The sequence below is a fragment of the Triticum aestivum genome, chromosome 2B, assembly GCF_018294505.1.
Source record: "Triticum aestivum cultivar Chinese Spring chromosome 2B, IWGSC CS RefSeq v2.1, whole genome shotgun sequence".
In the NCBI taxonomy this organism is placed as follows: domain Eukaryota; kingdom Viridiplantae; phylum Streptophyta; class Magnoliopsida; order Poales; family Poaceae; genus Triticum; species Triticum aestivum.
Window position 1 is genome coordinate 197,853,575 of NC_057798.1, and position 13,856 is coordinate 197,867,430.

Genomic DNA, 13,856 nt, shown 5'->3' on the forward strand with positions numbered 1-13,856 from the left:
GTTGGGGAGTACTGGGGGAGTCTTGTTGTTGCGGGCGATCAGCCCATGAAGCATCCTGAGCAATTGGCGTCAGAGGACGACCAATGCTGATGATTTCGCTGTTCGTGAGAACATGCGATGATACCACATTGTATTCAATTTGAGGAAGAACTTCATCATCTTCAACATTGTCATGGTGACCAATGTCTTCAGCAGTGATGGGATCAACTGCTGGAATCTCTTCAGCTTCAGGAGCCTCTGTGGAAGCAGGCTCATGAACAGTCATTCGAAGTTCTTGGGTTGTAGATGCAGGACGAACCACTGAGATGGGTTCAACAACAAGGGGCTCTGTGGGAGCAGCCCAATTTTTCTTGGTCTTGCGCTTCTTCTTGGAGGGAGCAGCATCAGAGGCTTCTGAGGTTTTTCGTTTTCTGGCTTCAGCCTCTACAGCCCTCGTCTTCTTCTATTCTGAAGTGGTTGGCGTGACTTTTGGCTTCGAGCCAGTCATGCTGCTTGGGAAGACAATGCGAGGTTCATCTGGCCTTGAAGGTGCAGATTGGACGGTCGATTTCTTCTTCTTTGCAGCCATCCTGGGGTCGATGCGAGGACGACCAAGAGCCTTGCGCTTCTCAGCCTCATTGTAGGCAAGCACACACTTGTCAGCCATATTTTTCATGCGCTCTCTGGAGCCTCGAGCTTCTTCACGCTTCTTGTGAAAGGCTTCTTTGAGCTCGTGCAGCATGATCTTGAAGTTATTGACATCTTGCACGTTGAGCATGGCCACATGCTTCTTGAACTGAGCATTTTCATAGTCAATCTTGTGCTTCAGTTCGACGATGCACTGAGCAATAGCTAGCTCAGAAGCAATGGCGCCATTGAAGGCGACGCTGAGGCCAATTGGTAGTTGCAAGTCATCAAAGCTGAGATTTGGTGTGTCAAACCACTCATCAATGAAGTTATGTATGATTGCCACGTCAAAAAGAGGCAAGTTGTTGAAGATCTCAACTTCTTCCTTGCTCTTGATCAGTTGCTCAAGAGCATCATCTGCAAGATCATCATCACTAGACAGATCAATGTGCTCTTCACGTAGAATAGCAGCAGGAGCCAAAGTCTGATCAGTACTCTTGATGATTTTCTTTTTCTTCTCTGTCTTCTTGGAGATGCGTGAAAGATCTTCAGACTGCACACTGTCTTCAGGAGGTGCAGTGGCCAGTGGCTTCACACGAGAAGCTTTTGGAGGTGCAACTGATGTTGAAGCCTTAATTTTCTTTGGCTTCTGCGGCCTTGGAGGAGGAGCTGGGGCTTCATCAGAATCAGCTTCATTATCAGAATGATCGACTTTGGCACCTTGTACCAAGACGTATGAGATGAGGCCATCAAGGTTTGCAAAGGGGCCAATTCTATTTTCTTCAGCTTCACGTGTGCCATCAGCACGGGGAGCAGAGGGACCAGGATTGAAGTCTAATCCCCATGACTTCTTATTTTCCTTTGCCAAAGCCTTTGCATACTGGAAGTTGCGCTTGAAGAGATTATCGTCACGACACCAGAGCAATGATGATGGGTCGGCATCTTCAGGCTGTGGTCCACGGACCAGACAAGGATAGAATTCTTGTGCAATGGCTTCAACTTTGTTCTTGGGGGAAAGGCCTCGATAGAGAATATCACCCCAAGGGCTCTTGATAGCATTCTTCTCAGCGTACTCCTGGGTCACGAATTTGTACTTGAACCATTGTTCAGCCCAATAGCGTCGAATCCATTGGATTCGTGTCTTGCGCTGATTATAATCCTCTTCAGGATCTGTTTTGTAGATTTCTGCAAGATCATCAGGCAGATCCTTTGATGTTCCCCCTCGACACTGTCTGCCACCCTTCCTTACAGATTTCTCTGTAGCCATGAACTTCAAACTGAATGGTTTCAATATGTTCAAAGGCTTCAAAGGCTTTCGCTTGCTGGTCAGACAGGAACTGGCTTCGGGAGATTCAATGTGTTGCTGTAAGAACTCTGCAAACGAATGCAGACTATGAGAACCTAGGGATTCTCCCATGGACATGTACCTGTGACAACATTAGAGATGCGAAGGAAGGGGAAGAGGTCATATGCATTCTCAGAAGAGTTTGAAGATAAATCAGTTTGAAGACATTGACCTCATGTTGCGAAGACATTCACTTATATGTTGAGAGTCGGTTCCAGATTTGTACGAATCCGTGAATAAGTACAAGTGAGGAATCTAACTAGATATGAAGCTTAAGTGAATATACTAGGCAGTATGAGATGCAGACAGAGTAGATCTAATTTTGTATAGACAGAAACCAATTTTGGTAAATTGGATGAATCATTGAGGATCAAAAAGATGGTAAAAATAGAGTTATATTTACCACACGATGAACTGCTAGATGGGATAAAAGGAGACCGAGCAGTTCACTCCATCGTGCCCTAACTTGGTGACGAAGGACACCTACAGCGGCGGCGGAGAGGACGATGCCCGCGGCCGGCGTGAGGACGGCGTCGGAGAAGTCGCGGCAGCTAAGCGCTTCGTCGCCGGCGTCGTCGAGAGCTAGCGGTGGCGCTAGGGTTTTGATGAGGTGGAGAGGTGGAAGAAGGTTTTCTTGACCGCAGGGGGCACGTATTTATAAGAAGGTGTGTGTCACAGCGCAATTACGCAGGTGCCCCTGCCTGTTCACATCTGAGGGACACGTGGCAAGCATGCAACATACTCAGAGTTGTCCCACGTTCCCACGCCCGCCAAGTTTGTCGGATGGTCGTTCCGGCTTCTCCGGATTTCAACAATAAAGATGAATCATTTAAAAGGACTTGATGTTTGTCTCTGTGTCCTCAGCTGACAAGGATGTAGAGAAGACATTTGACAGTTTCAATAGAATGCATATGATTTGGACAGATAGAGTTTGAGATAGAAAGCATAGAAGGATTAGGGTCCGATCACATTCACTTAGTTCAAAAGATTCAATAATGAAGACATAGCTATAAGTGAATGCTGTAGAGGACAGAAAACTAGTATATATATATGGGAAAGCAATCAACTCAACATAGTGAAGTAAATCATGAAGATAAGTTGAAAGTTGAAGACAAATCAAATGCGAATGTATTCAACAATAACGCCATGAGTGAAACACTTCAAACCAAGAAATTTGGTGGTGGCGTTACCCACCGTATAGGAAGTATTAGACCCAGACACGGCGCGCAATTATCGTGGCGCTCCGGAGTCAAATTCCATGTTAATATATTCACACTCAGAATGTAAGTCTTCATTGATTGAAGATATACTTTACTTCATGCGTTGCACATCTAAGTCATCAACATGCATAAGTGTTACGATGTGTGCCTGATCACAGGACATTTGAGGATTCCAAGATATTTAGCTCACACCGTAACTTGCAAAACCTTTTCTCATCCAAGGGCTTTGTGAAGATATCTGCCAGTTGCTCTTCAGTGTTGACGTGAATGATGTCAATATCTTTCTTCATGACATGATCTCTGAGAAAATGATGACGAATTTCAATGTGCTTTGTCTTCGAGTGCTGAACTAGATTGTTGGCAATCTTGATGGCGCTTTCGTTGTCGCAGAAGAGAGGGACTTGCTTCAGATTGATGCCATAGTCCTTGAGAGTTTGCTTCATCCACAGAAGCTGAGCACAGCAAGATCCAGCAGCAATGTATTTAGATTCAGCAGTTGAGAGTGATACACAGTTTTGCTTCTTTGAAGACCAACAGACAAGTGATCGTCCCAGAAAGTGACATGTGCCTGATGTAGACTTGCGATCGACCTTGTCACCAGCATAATCAGCATCCAAGAATCCAACCAGATCAAATCTTGAGCCCTTTGGATACCATAATCCGAGTGTTGGGGTGTAAGCCAAATATCTAAGAATTCGCTTCACAGCTAATTGATGCGATTCCTTTGGTGCCGCTTGGAATCGAGCACACATACAAACACTAAGCATAATATCTGGCCTAGATGCACATAGGTAAAGTAAAGAACCAATCATGGAGCGGTATACCTTTTGATCAAACTCTTTACCATTGTCGTCGGGACCAAGATGATGTTTGGCTGGCATTGGCGTCGTGTAACCTTTGCAATCTTGCATGCCGAACTTCTTCAGACATTCTTTGAGATATTTTTCTTGAGAAATGAAGATGTCATTTCTTTGCTGACAAATTTGAAGACCAAGGAAGAACTTCAGCTCACCCATCATGGACATCTGATATTGCTCTTGCATCATGTATCCAAACTCATCACTATACTTCTGGTTGGTGCAGCCGAAGATTATGTCATCCACATATATTTAGCACACAAACAGTTCACTATCATATGTCTTCGTGAAGAGTGTGGGATCTAGGGATCCTGGTTTGAAGCCTTTGCTCTTCAGGAAGTCTTTGATTGTATCATACCAAGCGCGAGGAGCTTGTTTGAGGCCATACAGTGCTTTGTTTAGTTTGTACACCATATCAGGATGTTTTGGATCTTCAAAGCCAGGTGGTTGAGCAACATACACTTCTTCTTCAATCTTGCCATTGAGGAAAGCACTTTTCACATCCATTTGATATAGCAAGATGTTGTGGTGATTAGCATAGGCTAGCAGTATGCGAATAGCTTCAAGCCTAGCCACAGGAGCAAATGTTTCATCAAAGTCAATTCCTTCAACTTGAGTATATCCTTGTGCCACTAGACGTGCTTTGTTTCTGAAGACTTGACCATGCTCATCTTGCTTGTTCTGATATATCCATTTAGTGCCAATAATGTTATGCTTGCGAGGGTCAGGGTGCTTGACAAGCTCCCAAATATTATTCAGCTTGAACTGTTGGAGTTCTTCTTGCATGGCTTGAATCCATTCAGGTTCCATAAAGGCTTCAGCAACTTTCTTGGGTTCAGTTATTGATACAAATGAAAAGTGCCCACAAAAATTTGCTAACTGTGTTGCTCTTGAGCGAGTAAGCGGACCAGGTGCATTGATGCTATCAATTATCTTCTCAATTTGTACTTCATTTGCAACACGAGGATGAACTGGACGAAGCCCTTGCTCATGCTGATCATTGTCATCATTGGGAGGATTGTCTTCAGTCTTAGCATTGTCTTCAGGTTGGTTTGGTGCAGAAATGATAAGTTCCTCTTCAGGCTGTGCTTCAGAGGGCATGATTTCATCAGTTCCCATCAGCTTGATAGATTCACTAGAAGGAGCTTCATCTAATGTGCTTGGCAAGAGCTCTCATTGTGAACCATTGGTTTCATCAAATCGCACGTCCACAGTTTCAACAATTTTGTAGTGGAAGAGGTTGAAGACTCTGTAAGAGTGCGAATCCTTTCCATAGCCGAGCATGAAGCCTTCGTGAGCTTTGGGTTCAAATGTTGACTTGTGATGGGGATCCTTGATCCAGCACCTAGCACCAAAGACTCTAAAGTAGCTGACATTTGGCTTCTTGCCAGTAAGGAGCTCATAGGATGTTTTGCCCAGAAGCTTGTGGATGTAAACACAGTTGATGATGTGACATGCAGTATCAGTAGCTTCAGGCCAGAACTTTCTTGGTGTCTTGTACTCGTCGAGCATTGTTCGAGCCATCTCAATGAGGGTTCTGTTCTTGCGTTCAACAATGCCATTTTTCTGAGGTGTGTATGGAGCAGAAAACTCATGAGCGATTCCCATTGTATCCAGATAGAGATCAAGCCCGGTGTTCTTGAATTCAGTGCCGTTATCACTTCTGATATGCTTGATCTTGACGCCATAGTTGTTCATTGCTCGATTAGCGAATCGTCTGAAGACATCTTGTACTTCAGTCTTGTTGAGAATTATGTGCACCCATGTATATCTTGAGTAGTCATCAACAATGACGAAGCCATAGAGACACGTTGTTGTTGTGAGGGTAGAGTAGTGAGTAGGACTAAATAAGTCCATGTGCAACAGCTCAAAGGGTTGAGATGTCGTCATGATTGTCTTCGAGGGGTGCTTGGCCCTCGTCATCTTTCCAGCTTCGCAGGCACCACACAAGTGATCTTTCTTGAACTTGACACCTTCGATGCCTATGACATGCTTCTTCTTGATGAGAGTGTGTAAGTTCCTCATGCCAGCATGCCCCAGCCTTCGATGCCAGAGCCAGCATTCTGAAGCTTTTGCAAGAAGACATACGGCAAGCTGTGGACCTGCTGAGAAATCTACCATGTATAGATCACCTTTCCTATACCCTTCAAAGACTAGAGACTTGTCAGATTCCATTAGTACAAGGCAACGATATTTTCCAAAAATCACAATCATGTTTAAGTCACAAAGCATTGAGACAGACATTAAGTTGAATCCAAGGGATTCAACAAGCATCACTTTATCCATGTGTTGATCCTTTGAGATTGCAACTCTACCTAGACCCAATACCTTGCCTTTACCAGTGTCAGCAAATGTGATTTGACTCTTGTCGGATGGACGTAAGGTTGAGTCCATGAGAAGACTTCGATCACCAGTCATATGATTAGTGCATCCGCTGTCCATAATCCATTTTGAAGCACGAGGTGTCATACCCTACAATGCAGTTAGGAGGATAGGCTTCACAAGGTATGTTGTGAAGCATAAGCATTTGATGCACACTTGGATTATCACAGCTTAGATGAAAGTTTGCACACAGTATGACAGGTAAGCGATTCATATGTGGAATACATAGTAAGTCATTTTATCATGCGTCCCTTTGTGTTTTAGGTCCCCAGCAATAATATCGGACGCCTTTGATTGCTGGCTGGAGACCATATTCTGCAAAAGAGAGTTAATTCTTCTTCACCACCCACATCTTCAGGGGTGGCTTAGAAGCAATGAGTCTAAGTGCGGCATCTGAGAATTTCGGCTTTGAAGCCCTAGCAAATAGCCTTGCAGGAGATGAACGATAGTCATATGAATAAGCAGAAAAGTTCTTAGTCCTATGAACATGGTGGTTTGAGGACACACGTTCATATTCATAAGTTTGAGTACTATTTCCCTGCAAAACATTGGCGTTAGGGTGACTCAAGTGAGTCATGTATTCGTATGATGCCGTTGAACCATATGATGCCTTTGGTCTGGGGTTTGTCTTCTTCCCAGGTGGTGTCATGATGACATTCACTGGAAGATTCTTAAGACAGCTTTTGGGAACCCAGATCTTCTTCATAGGTGGTCCATTCCTGCAGTTAGTACCAATATACCTGGCAAACACTTCACCATTCTGATTTTTGAACAGTTTATAGTTTGCATCAAAGGATTCATCAATGATAATAGGATTAGCACAGGTAAAGCCAGATAAAGTGGATGGATCCACTGAAGGTTCCTTTGCAGTAACCCATGTGGTTTTGGGATACTGCTCAGGCTTCCAATAGGAACCATCAGCATTCATTTTCCTCTCGAACCCAACACCCTCTTTCCTAGGGTTTCGGTTCAGTATCTGCTTTTTGAGGACATCACAAAGTGTCTGATGCCCTTTCAGACTTTTATACATCCCTGTTTCAAGCAATGTCTTCAACTAGCATTTTCATCAGGAATAGTAGAGGTATCCTAAGTAGAGGGGTTAGTTTCCACATCAGTAGTTGAAGACAAAGCAACAGTAGCAGCATTGGAACATTCAGCAACAGAGGCAGCGTTATCATGCTCAATGCATTTTAAACATGGTGGTTCAAATCCATTCTGAGCGGAACTGATCTGTTGAGCGCGAAATGACCCATTCTCTTTTTGAAGATCTTCATGAGTCGCTTTCAATTTCTCAAGCTCTTGCTTCCTTTGAAGATAATCATAGGAGAGCTTTTCATAAGTGGTTGAGAGCGTCTCATGAAGACTTTCAAGTTCTTGATACTTAGCATGAAGATTTTTTATGTCTTCAACTAAGGACTGTGAACATGTCATTTCCGCGTCCAACAGGTCATCGCTTTTGTCTAACAGTTTTTGAGTATGTTCCATAGCCCTTTGTTGTTCAGTAGCAATTTTAGCAAGTGTTTTGTAGCTCGGTTTAGATTCACAATCAGAGTCATCTTCACTTGATGTTTGAAAGTAAGCATCGCGTGATTTTACCTTGGCACCGCGTGCCATGAAGCAGTAGGTGGGAGCAGGATCGTCCTTGTCATCATCAGCGTTGGTGTGGGAGTCATTGTCTTCAGAGTTTAAGATGGACTTGGCAACGTAGGCTGTGGCTAGAGCCAGACTTGCAACGCCAGAGTCGGACTCAGCTTCAGATTCCACCTCCGCCTCCTCAGAAGCAGACTCCTCCTCTGAATCCATTTCCTTGCCAACAAAAGCACGAGCCTTGCCAGATGAGCTCTTCTTATGAGATGAAGACTTTGATGAGGACCTGGAAGAAGACTTTGATGATTTCTTCTTCTTCTTGTCATCAGAGTCATATTCCTTGCTCTTCTTCTTCTTCTTCTTCTTCTTCTCATTTTCCCACTGAGGACACTCAGAGATGTAGTGCCCAGGCTTCTTACACTTGTGACATGTTCTCTTCTTGTTGTCTTGAGTGGAAGCTTCATCATTTCTTGAACTAGATCGTGAAGACTTTCTGAAGCCCTTCTTCTTGGTGAATTTCTGGAACTTCTTCACAAGCATAGCAAGTTCCCTTCCAATGTCTTCAGGATCATCAGAACCGCAGTCAGATTCTTCTTCTTCAGATGAGGAAACAACTTTTGCCTTCAAAGCACGAGTTCGGCCATAGTTGGGGCCATAGATATCTCTTTTCTCAGAAAGCTGGAACTCATGTGTGTTGAGCCTCTCAAGTATATCAGACGGATCGAGAGTCTTGAAGTCAGGACGTTCTTGTATCATGAGGGCAAGGGTGTCAAAGGAGCTGTCAAGAGATCTCAGCAGCGTCTTGACGATTTCATGCTTAGTGATCTCAGTGGCGCCGAGAGCCTGGAGCTCATTTGTGATGTCGGTGAGGCGATCAAACGTGAGCTGGACATTTTCATTGTTGTTTCTCTTGAAGCGATTGAAGAGATTGCGAAGAACACTGATCCTCTAGTCTCTCTGTGTAGAGACGCCTTCGTTGACCTTGGATAGCCAGTCCCAGACTAGCTTTGACGTTTCCAGAGCACTCACACGGCCATACTGTCCTTTGGTCAGATGACCACAGATGATGTTCTTTGCAGTCGAGTCCAGTTGAATGAACTTCTTGACATCAGCAGGGGTGACACCTTCACCAGTTTTTGGAACGTCGTTCTTGACGACATACCAGAGGTCGACATCAACGGCTTCAAGATGCATGCGCATCTTATTCTTCCAGTAGGGATATTCAGTTCCATCGAACACGGGGCAAGCAACATAGACTTTGATTATCCCTGCAGTCGACATAGCTAAACAACAGGTGGTTAAACCGAATCACACAGAACAAGGGAGTACCTTGCTCTGATACCAATTGAAAGTGCTAGTTATCGACTAGGGGGGGGGGTTGAATAGGCGATTTTTATCGAAGTCTTCAAAACGTGGAAGTTTCGAACACAAACGATAGAAATGACCTAATTGATATGCAGCGGAACATAAACTACAACAAGCAAGCCATAGCCAAGTATGCAATAATGTGAACGTACAAAGACTAATAGCAGCTAGGTAGTAAGGATCAGGATGGAAGATAATACGAAGCCAATCAACGATAGTAGTCAAGCAATGAAGTCAAACAGATGAGACAAATAAGCAATGACTTCACGAAGACAAACTCAAAGTAAAGGAGGGAAGAGATAGAACCAGTCACTTGTTGAAGACACAAGATTTGTTGGACCAGCTTCAGTTGCTGTGACAATTGTACGTCTGGTTAGGGAGGCTGAGATTCAACTCAGAAGACCGCGTCTTCACCTTATTCCCCTTGAGCTAAGGACACACAGTCCTCGCCCAATCACTCTGGTAAGTCTTCAAGGTAGACTTCCGAACCTTCACAGACTTCGTTCACCGGCAATCCACAATGACTCTTGAATGCTCAGAACGCGACGCCCAACCGGCTGGAGGATACATAGTCCTCAAGTGTAATGAGTCTTTAGGTCACACAGACATAAAGACTTCAGTGATGCCTAACACTCTTTGGCTCTGGGTGTTTGGGCTTTGTCCTCGCAAGGATTTCTCTCTCAAAGGCTTCGAGGTGGGTTGCTCTCAAAACGACAAAAGCCGTAAACTAACTCTGAGCAGCCACCAATTTATGGTGTAGGGGGTGGGCTATTTATAGCCACAAGGGAACCCGACCTGATATGTCCGAAATGACCCTGGGTCACTAAGGAACTGACACGTGTTCCAACGATCAGATTTCAAACACACACGACAACTTTACTTGGGCTACAAGCAAAGCTGACTCATCCAGCTCTGGATAAGATTTGCTCTCATTGTCTTCGCTCGAAGACATAGGATTTGGGTTGAGCATCACTTCAGTCACTCTGACTTTGTTCACTTGGACCCCACTTAACAGTATGGTGGTTCCTATGACTCAACAAAGAAGAAAAGGAAACAACGAAACAACTCAGTCTTCGCGCTCCATAGTCTTCACTCAATGTCTTCTCATGTCATAGACTTCAGTGTGAATATCTTCACACACCACCATTGTCTTCAATGTCTTCATACATTTTTAGGGGTCATCTCCGGTAGGTAAACCGAATCAATGAGGGACACTCCCTGCGTTATCCTGCAATTCTCACAAACGCATTAGTCCCTCAACCAACTTTGTCGTCAATACTCCAAAACCAACTAGGGGTGGCACTAGATGCACTTACAGGATGTCCTTTGGAGGATCCAACCGTTGATTTGCTGCGGAATTCCCATATCTACCACCTGCCAAAAATTCAGCTCGATCCCACCGTCCAAACTCCGGGAAACTTCCGATTAGTGCATCACTTTTTGGATCTGTTTTCTGCGCGAGAACGGATCCGACCCGAATTCATCTTCTTTATGAACGGGATCTCGGACATCCTTTTTGAAGGAAGTTTTCGTATGGGGTGTTGTGTTTTATTCTCAAACACATCCCAGTAGTATTAAAAGTATTCTTGCAATACGAATTTCACCGTCGCGCCGGTGTCAAACCAGCCCGACAACATCACTCCACGGCGGCCGACCTGCGTTAGACACGTCGTCGCTTTGTTGAGCCGAGCTCAATTTCTTCGGATCATCATCTCGGCCAGCCGAACAATAGTTTGGCATCGCGAAGGATAAATCGTCACCAACATCGCCGCCCCACGGATTACACGGAGCGGGCACACCTGCATCACCACACGGTCACTTCATCAAGCCGGCATCGACCAAGTCACGACCTGCATCGCTGGACCGGGGGCTTCATCATCTCTTCATCAACCTACTCCGGAGACTTCGGCATCGCTGGCCGACCAGCTCCGTCACGTTAGCTGGACCAAGGGCTTTGCCTCGACGAGCCAACCTTTGCCTGCATCGCCGTGCCGTTGCTTTATCGCCCATCAGGCGATAGGTGTGCGGATCGAGTCCCAATTCTGGGAATCACCTTTCTTTGGATTGCTACAACAAATAAGCCAGGTCTATCAAATGGTGGCCGCATTAACGACGGTCGCATGGTGGTTCGGTCAGTTTCCGTACATAGTCCGGTGAACGCCGCATCCGGAACTCGAACCGACCTATGAATTCAGGCCTTGCCATGCCTTTACCGCATCACGCCGCCGCCCTGCATCGACATTGACTTCGGGGCCATGCCATATTTCTTTTATTACTCACTTTGCATAAATTATTTGTTATGCAATGATTTTTTTATTATTATTACTATTATCTCCGGTTTGCACTATTTTTTGTGCACAGGAAAATGATCCAGCCGGACTATATCCTTTGGCGTCACCTCGGCTGGACGGGGGGCTTCTTCAACACTTCATTACCCCATGCCGGGGACTCCGGCATCACCCTGCCGTCCTGCATTGACTGTGCTATGTCACCACTTCGGAGTGCCGAGCTCTTTGCTCCGCCACCTCGGGACCGGCTCGGGGATGGAACCTTGTCCCGCATCAAGCTCGGACCGCGTCATCAATACCGAACACACTAACTAGCTATGTTGTCTTCATGCTCAAAGTTTTAAATTTTTAACTTGTGTTCGGCTCGGCCAAGCATTATACTTTTTTGGAAAAAAGTTGCTTGTAAAAATTTCCTTGTCCAAACTTTGTTTGTGACGCACAAATTCAAATACCCCGTTTACTTGGGGGCTTCCTTCATGAAGCTTTTTCCTCTTGCATATGGTTATACTTGTACGGCTTCGTTCCTTGTTCGTGTATTACGCCACAATATGCACCATATTGACTTAAGCGATTTGCAAGCTGGGTTGCCTGGCTCCTGTGCTTACCCCTACGTTCCCGATTGTTCGGCTAGGGAGTAAAGGGAGCACCTCTGCGATTGTCACGATCGGGTCACCCTAGCCGGACCTCAGACTGGGTGAAGCCGAAAGCTAGCGCTCTTATTGTTTTCAATCATGGTCGGCACACAACGGAACTCATGAGTACAAAAAATCTATTGCACAAGTCTCATAATAACAATGAGCACCGAAGAAAGGTATCGATGTGGGTACTATTTTCTTCGAAGATGCTTCTTACTCTTTGCAGTAATATAGCATAAGTTCCCTGAGCGCGCTTTGTCTGTTACAGCCTTATGACCTGATTGCCTGGTTATTGGAAACACCGTCGATATTCTCGACAGATGGAGTACATAACACTTTTCGGTCCTTGACCGAAGAGGGAGAAGCCGACGGTCGGTTAAGACGCGTTTAAAGTTCGGTTGAACATAGATATGATATAAGTACTTCGGTACATGCAATCATGCTTTTACCCAAGTCACTTGGGGGCTCTTAAATTTATATGAGCCGTTTTATGATAAGTGTTTTTCTTCTTAGTCGTTGCAATTTTTTTTATTTATCACTCCTTTTTTCGACACAAGTGTGTGGTCACTAGCCGGGGAGCCTAATTTCTCTCTCAAAGCCGCTAGAGTTTAGTTTGCTAAACTGGCCTAGTAAGAAGTACCCCGCCTTCGGGATAGAAGGTTGAAGCCGTAGGCTGACCCACTTGAAGTTCTGAGATAGGATGTGTCATATTAAAGCACGGCAGAAGCACCTTTTTTTCTCTAAAGTCCAATTTTCGGATTGGCACGGAACACTTGATCTAGTTCGGACATTAACATTTTGAATAAGTTTTTTTGGCTTTTCGAGCCCATGGAACTTTTAAACTATTTGTGTGTTTTCAGCACAAGTCTCGCAGTGCAACACCGGACACCTTTAGAGATTCGGCAAAAACATTCTCGGATATTGCTATATATGCATTGGTTTCAAATTGTGTCTTCGGTCAATAGTTGGGTTGCCCGGCTCCTGCGCTTGCCTCCTATGTTCCGCTTTGTTCGACTAGGTGTGCAAAGGGAGAACCACTGCGATTGTGCTTCCAGCTCACATGGCTAAGCACCTCAGTGGAGAAAGCCGAAAACTGACTGTCACAATAAGTGTAAACTGGTCGGCGATCCGATGACGGCGTTAAATGACGGGCCATTCATAACAATGGCCGAAGTGTTTACGGCTTGACCTTGACTGCCGTTGAACACTGCCGGGGGCTATTAACTGGCCTCCCAAACTAAATCCTCGATATTTTGCTCTTACATTGGAGCTGACGTTTCATGATCATGCTTAGCATGACAACCCAAAGAAAGGAACCGATAGCGGGACTATTTTCTTTGGAAGACATTTCTTCTGTTAAACAGTAATATAACATGTCTCTGCGCGTACCTTTGTTTATAAAAACGTATGGCCAGATTGCCTTGTTTGTTGTAAATCTTTGCCCTCATAAAGGCTTTATAAAGTAGGACAAACACTCCTCGACTATTGGTCGAGGAGGTGGAAGCCGATGGTCGGTCAACAAAGTTTTGTACAATACGGATCTGAGCATTAATGACGTAAAGTACTTGGAT